Source organism: Canis aureus, chromosome 18 (genome assembly GCF_053574225.1).
Source record: "Canis aureus isolate CA01 chromosome 18, VMU_Caureus_v.1.0, whole genome shotgun sequence".
NCBI lineage: Eukaryota > Metazoa > Chordata > Mammalia > Carnivora > Canidae > Canis > Canis aureus.
Window position 1 is genome coordinate 46,485,953 of NC_135628.1, and position 16,917 is coordinate 46,502,869.

Sequence of the window (16,917 nt, forward strand, 5' to 3'; positions counted from 1 at the left end):
AGAAGCAGACAGCAGAATCATTAAGGAACCTTCTCTGAGGAAGGAACAAGGCAAACCAGACATTGAAAATCTGTATGACATTTTAGGGTTCATTTGATCTAGAAAAAATACACAATACTATTTTCTCAAGTACTATACCATTGTCCCAGTAAAATTATCAAAGAGTATATATTTTACAAACACAATTACTAAGATATACTAACACAGAGAACAAATTCAAGTGTGATACCAAGTTAACAGCAAACATTCAATTAGTATTGACTGCAAGATACTCTGAACTTTGTGGTCTTAGCAGCACAAGGAATTCAGGGGAAGAAGAAAGGAAGAAGGAGAAGAAGAAGAAGAAGAAGAAGAAGAAGAAGAAGAAGGAGGAGGAGGAGGAGGAGGAGGAGGAGGAGGAGGAGGAGGAGGAGGAAGAAGAGAGAAAGGAGGGAGAGGAGAGAAAGGAGGGAGAGGAGGGGGGTGAAGAGGAGGAGGAGGAAGAAGAGGAGATATGTTTGCAGTCTTGGAAAGCCCTCAGTGGAATTACTGCAACTTACAACAAACTGCAAATAAAATACAAGTGAGAGCCATGGTTCTCAAACTGTAGTGGGCACTGGAATTACCTGGAAAAATTGTTGGCAAATAGATTCTTGGACCCCACCCTCTGAGTTTCTGATTCAGAAAGTATGGGAGGGGTGTGAGAATGAACATTTCTGACAAACTTCCAGGTAATGCTGATGTTGCTGGTTCAGGGACCACACATTGAGAACCACTGTGGTTTAGGTTCAGCAGAATTCTAAGAGAGCATAAAAGATGTAATAAGCCTTCCAAAGGAAAAAAAAAATCATAGACTTTAGCCTTTTTTTTTTTTTTTTTTTTTGTATTTAGTTGTTGTTGTTGTTGTTTTTAAGATGTATTTATTGGGATGCCTAGGTACCTCAGTGGTTGAGCGTCTGCCTTTGACTCAGGGTGTGATTTCCGGGGTCCGGGATGGAGTCCCACATGGGGCTCCTGCGGAGAGCCTGCTTCTCCCTCTGCCTGTGTCTCTGCCTTTCTTTCTCTCTCTTTCTCTCTCTGTCTCTATCTCTCTCTCCTGAATAAATGAATAAAATTTATTTGTTTGAGAGAGAGAGAGAACGGAGGGATAGAGGGAGACAGGGAGAGAATCTCAAGCAAACTCTGCACTGATCACAGAGCCTGACATGGTGCTTGATTTCACGTCCTTGGGATCACAACCCTGAGATCACAACCTGAGCCCAAACCAAGAGTCGGGCTTTTAATCAACTGAGCCACCTGAGAATGCTGAGCCTTTGAACTGTGCTTTGACAAAGGAAGAGAATTTCAGATATTGAGGAATAATGTGCTTCTGTCTCAAGAGGAGGCATATAGGTCTTCAGACTCATCCTTCTCTCATCCTAGTGATTTGGTAGCCTCACTCTACTCTTGCAGAATGGAATAAAAATTATGAATCCATCTCTCTTTGCCCAACAACTCAAAATATACGTTAATATTTTCTTGGCTTCAACTGAGGTCCTGACATTTCACAAAAGAATGAAAGAGTAGTTTAACACATTTTAAGCCCTATTAAATTCCTTCTTTGTTCCATTTCAAATAATTTCAATTTCTTCTGAAATTTTTTCCTAACCCAACTTTCACATTCTAGGAATGATCCAGAATGTGAATGAGATGTTGGTCAAGTTTTCTTTTGTAGATTTGTTTGATTGATTGTATGGCTGAAATAAGTCACTTGGTAAGTTTACCAAGTAAGTATCCTTCCTATCCTTACCCCAAAAGACAAAAGAATAAATGGAAACCATTCTAGAAGCATTTTAACTGTATGCTGGAGCTAGAGAACAATCAAAGGGATAATGTACTGACTCATGAGAATAGTTTTATTCCCCATTCTTCTATTATTTTACCACATGACTCTAAAGAAGTCATTTAAATTCTCACTGCTTTAATTTTTGCATTTGTAAAATGGAGATAATATTTGCCACAAGGTTTAGTTAATGCTTTAAAATGCTTTTGAGATCACTGGAAAAGGAGAGCATAAAATACTCTTACTCTACATTGATCTTTGGAACTTGAACTATAAAACAAGAAGAATCTACACTCCTGCAGGAACCGACCAATTGAGAAGGAACTTTCCTACAACTAAGCTGCTCACTGTCATGACAAATGTATATTGGACTCCAATATTGTCAAGTATTTTACAATCATTCCTTTTAATGATTTTTATTCATCGCTCTTACAGAGGGAACAACTAATGGGAAGATAATTCAAATGCTATCTGTCAGTCTAAGGGTGAGAAAACCTTTTCCATAAGGGCCAGGTAGTAAATATTTCAGACTGCAGGCCACATATGAGCATCCAATCACATATGATCATGATTATGAGTCATGCTTAAAAACTGGGACAAATAAGCATTGCTAATCATTATCATTGTAAATTTTTCTCCTAAAAAGCATCAGTGTTCCTTCCTGCTTTCATTTTATTTTACTATTTACTCAGATTGGGTCAGTAATACAGAGTTAAGGAAAATCTGCTACCTAAATATTTAGGGTTTTAGTTTGAAAATGGACCACTTTTTAAAAATAATACTGTTGCTTACAAGTTCTGTTTTCCCAAAAATAATTTGTTAAATCAAGCTATTTGATTTTAGGACCCCAAACACAAGCCACTCTGTTTCATTCACATTTTCTATTTTGTTTTGCCTGCTGCTTCATTACTTGTGTTTCCTCATGAGCCTTTAGAGGAAATAATGTTATTTCTTCAGTTGTGCAAATTGAAAACCTATTTTTAAAGAGCTGTGCTCCAGCCATTTTGATTATCCTACATTCCATTCTTCTCTTCATTTATTTAAAAAAGAAAGAGACTATCTATAAATCCTCATGTCTCTCCTGAGAGTTGTAGAAGCTATTTTATTCTTATTAACACTTTTATTACACACATTTTGTTTTCTTATTGCAGTGATAGTTTACCTTCCTGTTAACTTTTCTGTTTACATCTCCTTTAAGAAGTTTTGTCTGACGTGCTCTATATAAAGACTCCTAATCAGATCTCCTTTTAAAACTATGTAAAGTAGAAATGAGTTTTACAATTTAAGTTACAAAGTTTACAAAATAGAAAGTAGTTTAAAGACTTTTGCTTCTTTTTGGTTATATTTAAAATCTTTTTAGGAGCTTCTCTTTTAACTGAGATGAACTTCCATACAGTTTCTCATATATCCATGAGTTTTAAACTAATAAATTCAGCACTAAGTCATAGGATACAAAATCAAGATACAAAAATTAGTTGTACTTCTCTACACTAACAATAAATGATCTCAAAAAAAATTAAGAAAACATCCACACCAAAATACAATTCAAAATCACAGTGAAATATCACCTCACATCTCTTAAGAAGGTCATTACCCCCCAAAACTAGAACTGTGTTGACAGGTATAGTCCCAAAGTCCAACATCTATCTTGAGCGAAAGCTTTGTGCCCTACATCAACCTTTGTTTTTCATAGTCAGGCTGGCCTCAGGACAAATAAAATTACATATAAATGCACCCTGACTTTTTATTTTCCCCCACAGGTTCTAAGTAATTTGGCTGTAACTCTTTGGGGATGACATTCCTGAAAAACCCTATAATCTTCGTTATTGTGTTTCTCAGCTGCAGGTACTTCCAACGCTGTGATTTATCTAAATTGTATTTTTGTCAAAGGGTTATAGGGGATAATGTGAAAAGTCTAATGGGATATTGTTAGTAAATTTATAAAATTACTTTCTGTATCCAGTTAGACCAAGTAATTTTTTCACTCGTTGCTTTTAGGGCAGGCTTATGTATCATTGAAGACTGCAAGGAAATAAAAGTTAAGCACCCAAACTAAAGATTCTTTGTCTAAAACCATGTCTGTTAGGACAAGTTTATCATTTATAAGGCTCAAGGATAGTCTTTATTTATTTTTTTTTTTTTTTTTTTTAAGGATAGTCTTTAGATGAGTGAACAATCTGAGCCTAAAGCTACAAAGCCGCACACAGAATTCTTCCTCTTGCCACTTTGTACTGTCCCTCAGATCTAGGAGTGAATTATTGGTCCCAGTGCCACATACACACCACAGAAGTACATTCTCACTGCTGCTTGATCCAACTAAGGTGCCAGTCCATACACTGGGGTTTATTCCAAAGAGAGATTTGTCTTATGTAATGGAAACTCCTAAGCACTGCTATCCCATTCTGTGGCTGAAAGAAGGTGATGGCACAAAAATGCTGAGGATGGTCTGACCTCCTCTGGTCTTGTGCATGTGAAGTTCACTGCATTCACAATGCCAGAGCTCCAAAGAATTTTGGAATCTCTCCTGACTCCTTGATGGTGTTATGCTGAACAGCCAGTGAATATGAAACATTTTAGCTCCTTAGTTCTGTAACCTTTAACTGTATATCTGGAACCTTTTACTCTTAACCATCTGGGAGAATTCTATAGATCCAAGAGAAATGTAAAAGGTTTATGAGCCAGAAGTAGCTAGCATGAGGTCCAAAGTGAAAGTTAGCTGGGATTAAGTGGTCAGATAACTGTGCACCGCAGAGCAACAAAGTCTTACCAATAGTTAGAACATCAAGTTGGGAAAATAGCAGCATGAGCGAGTAGAAGAACTATCAAAACCAGATTAATTCATTGGCTATTTTCTAAGCTTTGTCAGTTTAGTTCATTTAGTTGCTGGGTTACAAAATTGAATAAGAAAAACAAGGAAAACCGATAACTTGTCCCAGATCCGCAGAGACTGAGACCAGACAACTAAATGCAATATGGTATCCTGAATTGGATTCTGGAACAGAAGGAAATTAATGGAAAACTGGTGAAATCTGAATAAAGTTTGAAGGTTAGTTCACAGTAATGCGTCAATGTTGGTATTTTAGACCTGACAAATACACGACAATAATGGAAGACGATTCCATTAGGGAAACTAAAATCAGTGGGAGCTTTGCAGGGATTCTCTGTGCTCTCTGCAACTTTTCTGTAAATCTAACACTCTTTCAAAATAAAAAGGTTATTTAAGAATGAATAAGACAAGATTCTTATCCTGGAGTACTTAAAGCATACTTGGGAGGATATTATAGTAAAGAAACCAACTCAATCTGGCACTAAATGATTTAACAAAAAAATTGACAAGGCTCAATGGTGCATAGGTCCAGCAGAGTTCCTAGTCCAATCTAGAGTTTAATGAGAATACCTGAGATCAATTCTAAAGGATATGTAGGCCTGACAGGAAAAGGAAAGGGTGATCAGAATTACAGGTAGAAGGAAGGGCATGAGCTGCATGGAGAACTGACAGATAATTTGGAAGGGCAAAGGGTAAGACTAAGGGTGAGACCAGATCCAACTGTGCAAGGCTCCTGTGTCTGGATAAGGACCTAGATCTCCACCTGGGGATGATGGTGAATGACATCACCAGATCTGCAACAGCATGCATATATATTTTTAGAGGCAGAGCTGAAAGTAGAGGTATTTTGTAATGCTGTGAATGAGGCAGAAACAGTAGATATGGAGACAGGAGTGTAAATTTGAGAATTACATAGGAATAGGAAGTAAAACAAGCAGTCTTTAGCGAACCTGACCTGAGGCCATTGAGTGTGGAGGGAAATAATCTAGCAGATAAAAAAAATGTCTTTGGATTATCACTGTACTATACAAAACAATACAATAATTAATTTTCAAGCACAAATATCAGACTTGTGAAGAAAAGTTGAGACTATGCTTAGTATACCCTACTACAGATACCACACAAAAACTTTCAGTCAATAAGGCACTGTAAACACATGCTTTTTAAACCTATATACTTAAAACATAATAGTAATTGATAAAATATTAAAAGGCAAATAAAAACACATAGCTAGCTTGAAAATAAGTTAAGATCTCTGTGAACCAGAACGAAGACCCAAAAAAATTTCCTTAAAAAAATAAAAAAATTAAAAAAAAAAAAGAACCAGGAGCATCTGGGTAGCTCAGTGGTTGAGTGTCTGTCTTGGCTCAGGTCATGATCCTGGGCCCTGGGATCAAGTCCTGCATCCAGCTCCCCACAGAGAGCTTGCTTCTCCCTCTGCCTGTCTCTGCCTCTCTCTGTGTATCTCTCATGAGTAAATAAATAAAATCTTTTTAAAAATAATAAAAAACAAAACATTTCTAAAATACATAGCTTACATAAAAAAAAGAAATAAGAACAGGAGTTAAAAAAACATAAATCAGAATATGGGAAACTAAATCACAACATACACTTTTAAAAGCAATAAATAAAGGAAGAAATTCTCAAATTTCAAACAACAGAACATTTGACAAAAGCAAATAGAGCATACGGGTAGAAAATGCTGGCCATCACTGTGTAACAAATTTTATATGTGAGTGGTCATATCCTTGTCTGCTTGTTTCTTTGGGAAACTGGCCATTTCCACTTGTGATCATTCTTTACCAGGATGTCTAATTGATAATGAATAAATGACTTCAGCAATATTCCATTTCTTGAAGTAAATAGTACTAATAAACTTAAGAACGCTGGTATATGGGCTTTTAAAGCACTTCCATAGTGCCTGGCACACAGTAATCCCTCAGTAAGTCCATTATTATTCCTCCAAGTATCAATGATATAATTTATCACTAGTATTATTATCATCATTATTCAGCACTCTCAGATAGTATTAGAAATGATATGAGTTGTATGGTAAACTATTTCCTTTTATTACTCCCTTCTATGAAGACCTACCTGCTCTTCCTTTGTTCTGATTTCCGAAGACCTCTGAATAGTTCCCTTCTCATTATTTAGTTTCACTTTCCAAAACACATTCCTTTCCCCCCCTTTATTTCTTATTTTCCCAATAGTAGGAAACCTTTTTGATCCCTCTCTTTCTGTAAATAGTGCCACCATTATACCAGGTTTAAAGCTTGGCAAATCGAACTTCGATAAAAATAAGTAAATAAATTTTAACCATTTTGTTGGTTGTAAAACAAACAAAAACCTCAAAATAATATTTTAATCTTCTATCTTCCTGTTCAATTCAATTAGCCACCATCCAAAAAAAAAAAAAATAAATAAAATAAACAGAAGGAGAAGGAGGAGGAGGAGGAGGGAGGAGGAGAGGAGGAGGAAGAAATGTGTCCTTTAAATCTCTCCCACATCTGTCCATTTCGTTCTGTCATCATCACCAGCTTTAAGGTTTTAGAAACTCATTGCTAGCTAGCTGTTACTACATGGCAACTGATTTGATTGCCCCATGTTTTCTCATACTAAACATTGTGCAACAATACGTAAATACTATATTCAGTGAGCTAGTGGAAAAGAGCGTTATTCTCTTCTTCTACATTCAAACATGCTTATGCACTAATTCTCTCCCTGCATCTGCCATAAATCACAGGCAGATAAGAACTTTTTCTAGGCCCTTTTGGTCACAAACAGTCACTATCTGGTCCAAAATAATTTAAAAATCTTCCTCTCCTTTCTCCTCTTGCCCCATCCCTGATATAGTCTGCATCAGATTTAAGCCTGTAATGGAGGGTGGCAACTTTTTTTGCTTCTCCTCTATTTCTGTCACTTCCTCCTCCACTTTTGGCTGTTCTAATGGACACCTCAAGAGCCAGGACCCAGAAAAAAAGGTAATGAGAGATAAACAGAGTTATATCTTGTGGTTAACTAAAGGTATTCCTCCTTCGGGATGTGACAGATGCTCAAATACTAATTCGTATCAATATATTTCTCATTTGGGGAGCACTTCTTTTTTAAGAGAGAAAGCATGCAAATAGGGAAGGGCAGAGGGAGCGGAAGAGGGAGAATCTTATGCAGGCTCCATGCCTAGCATGGAGCCCAATGCAGGACTCCTTTTCACAACCCTGAAATCATGACCTGAGCCAAAATCAAGAGTCAGATATTTAACTGACTGAGCCACCCAAGTGCCCCTCATTTGGGGAGTACTTTTGCACATTTTCTAAGATGTGTCTCTTAGGACTGCTGATAGCAGTTATCAGGACAGTCCATAGTACCCCCTGCAAGGGGAATAGATAGACATACAGGTGCCTCTGTCCAGAGAAACTCCCTCTGGTCTGTTCACCCCACATATTTGAAAGATGGAAGTCAGCATTCATGACACTAAAAAACAAACAAACAAACAAAAAAAAAAACATGTTTCCAATCTGCTAACATGCTCTGCATAGTCCTGCAGGACCCAAAGTATGTATTCGATCCCTATCAAAATATTCTCAATTTCCACTGAAATTATGGTAAGTAAATTTCCATTTTTACAGTCTGTCAAAACTAATGTTTTCAACTCATATTTTTATGAAAAATCATCATATGCTCACAAGGCCCAAAGGCTATTTTCTTAGTCTAAGATTCTTAACGTAAAGGCCTCTCTAATCTTCTCTGACTGGTCATTCTAATCTATTCCCTACTACTGAGCAAATTCAGACATCCTGTGCTGCCCCAGATCTAATCAGTTTTTTGAATTCTGGCCGCCTTGCATCCCCAGTCACTAGTCACTCTCCACCCCAAATCAGGACTGTTTCAATCTTTATTTTCAATGAAACTGAATTTGGTTAATTTGCACAGTAAAGGAACTAACTGGAAGGGTAGTGGACAGTTCATAGAATGAAATGGAAAAGCCAGAGAACTCTAAGAGGAAGGAAATTAAGAAAGGAAGAAATCCATGACTTAAGCTTATGAGTAAGGAAAATACCAATTCAGGGTGATGTCTGAATCCTCACTGCTAATGTGAGATGAATTTGTGAGTGGATACAGGTGCCCCTAAGGTGACCTGCCTACTTGCCAGTATGCCTAGGAGTCGTGATTTGCCCATCCTCCTTTAACACTGAAAGAGTAGACTGCTATAAGTTAGTAAGCTATATTGAGAAGATGCTTGTTTCCTTTAAATAATAAACAAGGTTAATTCAAGAAAGAGAGAGAGAGAAATAAGGGAGAGAGGGAGAGAAGGAGGGAGGAGGGAAGAAGGAAGGGAGGGAGGAAGGGAGGAAGGGAGGAAGGGAGAAAGGAAGGAAGGAAAGAAGGAAGGAAGGAAGGAAGGAAGGAAGGAAGGAAGGAAGGAAGGAAGGAAGGAAGGAATTGAATCCAAGAATATTTCATAGGAATGATCTGTTGGGGAGACCCTCAATGTTATCAGTCATCATTATACCGCTGGGCCCTTCAGTCTTCTGCAATCACAGCAAATGATCTCTCTTCCTGGCCTTTCACTTTGCTTTATTTCCCCAAGATTTAAAGTCCCAGGCAAGAACACAGGCTTAGCCATGGCTGACAACTTGAAAACCATGGGAAAAGGGAAAGTTACCATTAGAAATTAGTCAAATGTATTATTTGGGGCACATAATATCATTGTTTTCATAAAATCCCAAGAGAATAAGCTGAAAAAATTAGAATTCATGGGAGAGATCCACAAAGTGACTGGGCACAGATATATATGCAAGAATTCAGTATCTCCCTCGTACAAAAACAAAACTGCAATGCCAAAGACATCAATAATTTAAATGGGGAAAACAAAATATAGACGCTTAGGAAGAAAACTATAGGGGCACCTGGTGATTCAGTCAGTTAAGCATCCAACTCTTGATATTGGCACAGGTCATGATCTCAGGGTCCTGGAATCAAGCCCTGAGTAGGGCTCCAGGCTTAGTGGGGAGGAACATAAGGGTTCTCTCTCTCTCCCTCTCCCTCTGCCCCTCCCCCAATCATGGATGTGCACACATACTCTCTCTCTCATATAACTAAATAAATCTTTTTTTAAAAAAAGAAAACTAGGGCACGTGGGTGGCTCAGTGGTTGAGCAACTGCCTTTGGCTCAGGTCATGATTCTGGGATCCTGGGATCAAGTTCCACATCAGACTCCCCATAGGGAGCCTGCTTCTCCCTCTGCCTATGTCTCTGCTTCTCTCTGTATGTCTCTTATGAATAAATAAATCTTTTTAAAATTTTAAAAGAAATTAAAATTTCTTTTAAAGAAAGAAAACTATAAACATTAATTCAGATCTCTTACAGAAGAATTGAATGAATAAAAACATTCATTACTTTTGGTGGAAAGACTATTTAAAGTAGCTCTTTTTTACTTTACCTATAATCCAGGATAAATCTGGATTAAGATTTGTAACTATGCCTCTACTTATCGAACAATAAGAATTTAGTGTGTGAATTAAATTTAGTTAATTTGATTGAGCCTACTTATCTTTTATGTGGGGGAAGGAATGGTGTGTGTGTGTGTGTGTGTGTGTGTGTGAGAGAGAGAGAGAGAGATCTGGAAATGATTCGAAATTACCCTATAGACATAGATAAATAGAGAATTTACAGATATTTAGACTAACATACTTGATATCAAACAGGAAATAATAAAATAGAAAAAAATACCTAACTTTATGGTAGAGTCAGCATCTACATTTCTACCCAAAGAAGTGTTCATGTTTTAAATCTGAATTCCCACTAAGGAAATCATATTAACTTTTAGCTTATTTTACAACCTATCAACCATAAAATATGGTCACTTACTCATGAACAGATTCCACTGTATCTCCCATCTCATTCAGAAAGTAGAAAGTTAGATTATTCTTAGGTTTTGTGTTCCTTTGTCCTGTTATTATTAGGGGCCTGGGCAGATGAGAAGATAGGATCTAAGATTGTTAAACCCAAATTGAAGAACCTCCCATCTAATTATCAGACTATACTCCAAGCACAATGCCACTACTGATGGAGATTTGATGAGGGCTGAGAATTAAAGCAAAAATAAATAAAGTTGATAACAATTAGGGAACTATCATCAAATTGATGGTGAATACAAAGTCTACAGTGGATGTCTAGAACAAGACTAATTAACCTTGCTGCACCCCAGCAGGCCCCAGTCCTCATGTGCTCTGAAAAACGTGTCAATGTGTTCTCACTATTCTTTTTTATATTGATGACGTGAGGTGTGGATTTGTTTACAGAAAAAAGAAAAAGAAAACAAATCAAAGAGACAAATAAATAAAATGGGAGTGTTCTTCACATAAACATCTCCCCCTCAGATACAGACAGACTCAAGTGGTTCCATTGGTTACTTAAGTCCTTCCTCATAATCCCTCTTGACTGAAAAGATATTTCCTACATTAACTAAGAATGTTTAAGCTCCTTTTGTTTGGAGAGACAATATAATGTAAAAAGCTACCACAGCCAAGTCCCCTTCCAGTATTTTATGGTGGTCTAAGTAGTCCCTGTTATAGAAAGGATGACCCTCCCACTCACCCACCCACCCATTCAGAAAGACAAGGCATTCATTCATTCATTCAACAAATATTTGTTGAATAAGTACTAGTGCTAAACACTGGGGACTCAGAGGTGATATAAAAAGTTCATGTCCGTGGACTTTAACACTCTGGGAGGAGAGACAGGCAATAAACAAATAGTTAAGCCACTCTCTGGCTCTACATCAGCCTATTTCAACCACATTGTTCCTTGAGGCCACAAAGATTATGGTGTCTACTGACTTCTGGCTGGTTGGGATCTTGTTTCTAGTCATTTTCTCTGCTACTTTTCCTTCTTGCTGGTTATCTCTGCTCCAAGGGTTTTTCTTTGCTACTACATCCAATTCCAGAAATGTCTGCAATTTAATGAGTTTCTGCTAAAAACAGTACTACCCCCAGCAAGGCCCATTAAACACACAGAGGTGCAGTGACTGGAAAAGAACCACTGTTTATTATATTTCAAGAAGAAATAAGCTGGGTCATACATTATTTATGAAGTGTTTATGATGTCATCCAACACTAACATAAGCACTGACTGACATAATATAATAAACACAACAGCTGTTTCCTCTACCACTTCACTGTTCAACTCCTTCAACTGAGAATTCAGATTTTCAGCTTTTCACTCTTTAACCTTTTATGATACTCATTGACCTAGTAATATGCTAATCAATCTTCATGCCAGATCTCATTATAGAGCCAGTTAAATACAATAAATCATACCTTCAGAATGTAAAAAAATAACACCTATTTTTGAAATGACTTTGTTAGAAAAGAAAGTTACAAAACTTTATTGGCCTCTGCAAATATATTTGGTGGGTGCAAATGCTCTAAGCTCTGAGCTCCAAAACTAAATTTCTAATTGGGCTTTTTTTTTTTGAAGTGATGGAGTTTCTGTCTATTTTAACACTTTTGGTGTGAAGATAAATCTGCAGATTTAGAGAAAAGTGAACATGGCTTTAGAAGTATTTGTACTTTATCTTTTTGATAACTGTCTTTTAAGAACAATAAAGAGATTTATTTCTGTCAGGTAGTAGTGAAAATATTATGAATGCCCTTACTGCTTTGATATTTCATGAAAGGCACGGTATATCTATGGCAGTTAAAACCTGAAAAAAAAGAGGAAATTGACAAAGTTTATTGAGTTGAGCAACAGATAGCAGGACAGGGAGGAAGAAAGAAGGGAGATGACATATCCTTCATTTATCTTTTCCTAACAGATGATGTATTTAGGAAAATCAAAATAATCATATATGTAAAAGAATGTCTATTTAAAAGAATTCATTGATTATGGTATTTTTTATAGTACTAGCATGAAGGGTAACCAGTTTTCAGATTATAATTCTTCACTCAAGAACTCTGCTTTATTGCAAATACGAGCTTATCATAAAATGTTAACTATAAATTTATCCTGACTATAAAATTAAGCATGTTATTGATTTATGATAGAAAAGCTACTAATGGCAAGTAAACGATTTAGGAGTTGGAAATGGGAGAGTAAATGTCATTCTAAAGAATGAGTGAGTTCTCTCTTTTCTGGGACACTAACTTCCAAAACACAGTAAGAGTTGATGTAAATCGGCACTACCCACACTGCTGCCCATGACTATGAGCTACAGGTCCACATAAGATAGAAGAGGAATGAGAAGATGTGCTTCTAAGCTCTTATAGTTATTTGGTAGAGTAATTTTATATCTGTTTAATCTAATAAAAACTATGGACTCATATTATTCATTTTGCACATTTTATTTTTTTCCATTCATTTATTTTACAAAAGTATCTCTCTGAAGCATATAGAAATTAAAAATAAAGCAAAAGAAGAAAAAGGACACACTTTCACCAAAGTTAGAAAACAAACAAACAGAAAAACACCAAAGAAACAAAAAGAGTAGATGTGGAGAAATGGAGTATGGGCTTTGTTTTCTTTAATTTGTAAAGGAAATTTTTTGACAAAAATTCTGTCACAGAGGTTCAGACAGCTTTTTGGAGGACTTTGTTTTCCTTTCCTCCTTCTCTCCAGACTCTGATTTCCTTTAGACTGTAAGTAACTCACTTTAGCATTGATTTGATTGGGTCAAATGTATTGCTTCCATAGGCTTCAATAAAACAGATTTTTTTCCATTTTATTTTATTTGTTAATTATCTCATCAACTTTCCCTAAATTTTTTCACATAGGCACATATTTCCAATAGAAGTTTAGGACATAACTAGAGCCAATTTCATATCCTTGGTATTACAGTAAGTAATTGGTTGCTTATCTCTCTTTTTCACTCCTGCCATAGATTTATCCATACTCATTGAGTGTCAGTTGCAAAATGTAGCTGGTCTTTGTCAAGCTTTCTTTTCATAAGCTTTCTGTGGTTTAGAATTGGAACTAGTGGAAAAAATTCTTACAATCAAGGGACTATACTTCTGCCACTATCACATCAGCTTAACAACAGAAGCAAACAGTCTTGCATGTTGTTGGCACCTCTTCTCCATCCTGTGTGTTGCCACAGCTGTCTGTACGTGGTAAGTATATTCAGAGAGCAAAGGAAAACGACAGGCAAGGAGGGCCAAGTATTTGACATCTTGTGGAATAACCGAGTTCTTTACCTAATGAGCAAATTCTTGTTGTATAAAGGACAAGTAGAACTTAGAGTCTGAAGGACAATGAAGAAAAACACCCTGAGACAGCAGATCCTAATACAGGAAAACTCCGTGAAAAAAAATCTACCTACAATTGTTCCCCACTTTAAAAAAAAAATGCTATCAATTGGCTTTACTCTTTTGTGTTTTTTAATCTATTTTTGTTTATTTTTATGTATTTTTTCAAGTTTTTGTTTTAATTTGTTTAGTTAGTTAACATACAGTGTTAAATTAGTTTCGGGTGTACAATACAGTGATTCATCACTTCCATACATCACTCAGTGTTCCTCACAACAAGTACCCTCCTTTATCCCCATCACTTGTTTCACCCATCCTTCACTCACCTCCCCTCTGGTAACCATCAGTTTGCTCTCTATAACTAACAATCGGTTTCTTGATTTGTGTCTCTCTTGCTCTTTTTTTTTCCCCCTCTGCTTGCTTGTTTTGTTTCTTAAAGGGTTGGCTTTACTCTAGAGCAGAGAAAGAATTACAGGGGCTTTCAAAAGACAATTCTTTAGTATTGGCAACAAAGAAAACCGAAATGCTGTTATAACAACATGGATGAATTTCAGAAACATTATGCAGAGTGAAGGAAGCCAGAAACAAAAAAAGTATGCATATATTGAATTCACTTATATGAAGATCTACCAAAAAATAAAATAAAATAAAACTGATATCAATAGTGAAAAACATCACCATAATGATTACATCCTGAATGTGAGGGGTCAAAGTAGGTGATGACTTAGAACAGAACTTTCTGGAGTAATGGTAATATTCAATATCTTGATAGGAGTTTGGATCACACATGTTTATGTCTTTGTCAAACCTCATCAAATGGAACACTTGAGATATATGCATTTCCCTGTATATAAAATGTACCTTAAAAATAGGAATATAACAAGTATAGAATCCATTAATTAAATGTATGGTGAAGTGTCTAGAATTAAGTTTACAAATGTCTATAACTCCTTTTGAAATTTCATTCAAAAACTGAGATAGATTGATGGGTAGATAGAGATAGGGACAGATGGACAGACGTGATTAAGCAAATATAGCAAAATATTAATTGTAAAATCAAGGTGAGGACTATGGGTGTTCATCATACAATCCTTTCAACCTTTCTGCATATTTGAAATTTATTCATAATAAAAGGTTTGTTGGGGGAAAAGCAATTTTTTCCTCTCTGAACCCAAATATATCTCCCCAAAACTCTGTCAGGCCCCCGTTGAGTACTACAAGACTTGTTAGATCATTTTCCAATATCTTTCACTTGATATGAAAACTCAGATAAGATATAAAAAAAAAAAACACTGAGAAGAAGAGAAACCACATGATTAAACAACTATTCATATACCTGGTACTGACAATATCTCATTTAATTTTTGAGAGAACTTCTTAACTTAGGTATTGTTTTGGGTGCCAAGATCATATTTTTAGTAACAATAGCCTCTTAAGTTCTACAGTCACTTAAAAGAAAACAGAATTAGTGTTTCACACCACACTATAGATTTTATTAATGTCTTGATGGCTTTGGGGGCAATAGGGGCAAAAGAAATTTAAAAGCTCCTAAATAAGCATTCTGAAGAATCATTTAAAAAAAGAGAAAAACAACTTCCTCATCTTTCCCACATAATGCCATCCCTTTTCTTTGATAGGGATTATCTTAGGAGACCCTTTACTGTCTTTTGGTAAGCCTCAGCAATGTACAACATTTAAGCCAACATCTTGGTGCTTGATAATTCTAGTCGAGCCAAGTATTAATCTTTAAGATATAAGAATTATAATCATACAATGTCTTTCCTTTGTCAATGTGTTAGACCCTGGAGAACTACAACTGGCTCCAAGAAAAGGAGCAAAAGGAATGGAAGGAATGATAGTCTGTGAAAAAACAATTTTGTTTGGGAGATGAAATGTTACATTCTTGGCTTAAACTCATAAAACTAGGATAGAGAATAGATATTCAAGTTCATAGTTCTCCACATTGGGTCTCTAGAAGAGTTCTCCCTCTTCCACCTTAAGTCCATGAAGAGGTTTCTTCCAGAAACCTATAGAGAAATCATAGTTTAGAGAGCTTATGGACTTTCCCAGGGCCACATAGCTAGCATAGGAAACTGAAGCTCAAACACTGAATGGTTTTCCTCTGTGCCAAGTTAGGATCAATTAATTGTAAACTGATTTACTAGGGCTGTTTGTAGATATGACCCCTGAGCACAAGAGCAGCCTTCACTTGAAAGGAAAACAATATTGGCACATGAAGCCCTCCTTGGAAATAGCGGGCTATCTCCTGACAGATGGAATGTCAGGAGAGCACCATGAAAGAGGCAACATCAGAAAAGGCATAAAAACTGAAAAAAAGGAAAAGAGGAAGGCACCAAAAATAAACTTCACCCATTTCCCAGTCACACACTATTCTAATTGGATATTTCCACAGCAGAGATGAGGTTACCATAAACTGCAGTTTGTCCAGGACAGTCCTGGTTTGTTCCTCTTGTCCTGTGGATTACACATTTTGTGGACACCGTATTTAGGAAGCAGAGACTGAGAAATGATTGATTAGAAAAAAAAGTCTTATGAGAAGGGGCCTTTTTTTAAGTCTAATGTGACTGTAATTAAATTGTAGCCAAAAATATTTTGTGTAGCTCCCTTTTTAGTAACCCCACCATTGACTCGTTGGTTTATTACCTCTTAAAGAATCAATCCAATTCAGATGATGTTTTATGGAGAAGCTTTGAGCTCACAGAAATTTTGCTATCCTTCTTTCAAAAAGTAGCCTCTCTAGTCTAGGCATATTGCCCAGATTCCCAGGTAATTTTTCCCCATCTATCATACTTATGTTATTATATAAATGTCTATTTATGTTCAATATGAATTTTCATTTATGCTTTCAAATATGATATGAAATCTGTTTAAAGAATGGGAAACCATCATTTCTGGTTCTTAAATTTTAGTCTTCAATTTACTTAGTACTTACGTCTTATTTTATATATGCAGTGAAATAAACAATAAATGACGTTTTAAGGATGAAATGGACTGAAGGAAATCTCATTTAACTCCCTGCAAAAGCT

General features: G+C 36.2%; 1 long non-coding RNA gene and 1 other non-coding gene across 3 annotated transcripts in view; one reads left to right on the forward strand and one right to left on the reverse strand.

Moving 5' to 3' along the window:
• LOC144288973 (uncharacterized) overlaps window positions 1–16,917 on the reverse strand; it is a 235,682-nt gene that overhangs the window by 95,105 nt on the left and 123,660 nt on the right. The gene's annotated exons all lie outside the window — the stretch shown is intronic.
• Window positions 8,656–8,804, forward strand: LOC144289240 (U12 minor spliceosomal RNA). Its single transcript, XR_013357226.1, has one exon. It is a non-coding gene; the product is annotated as a U12 minor spliceosomal RNA (small nuclear RNA).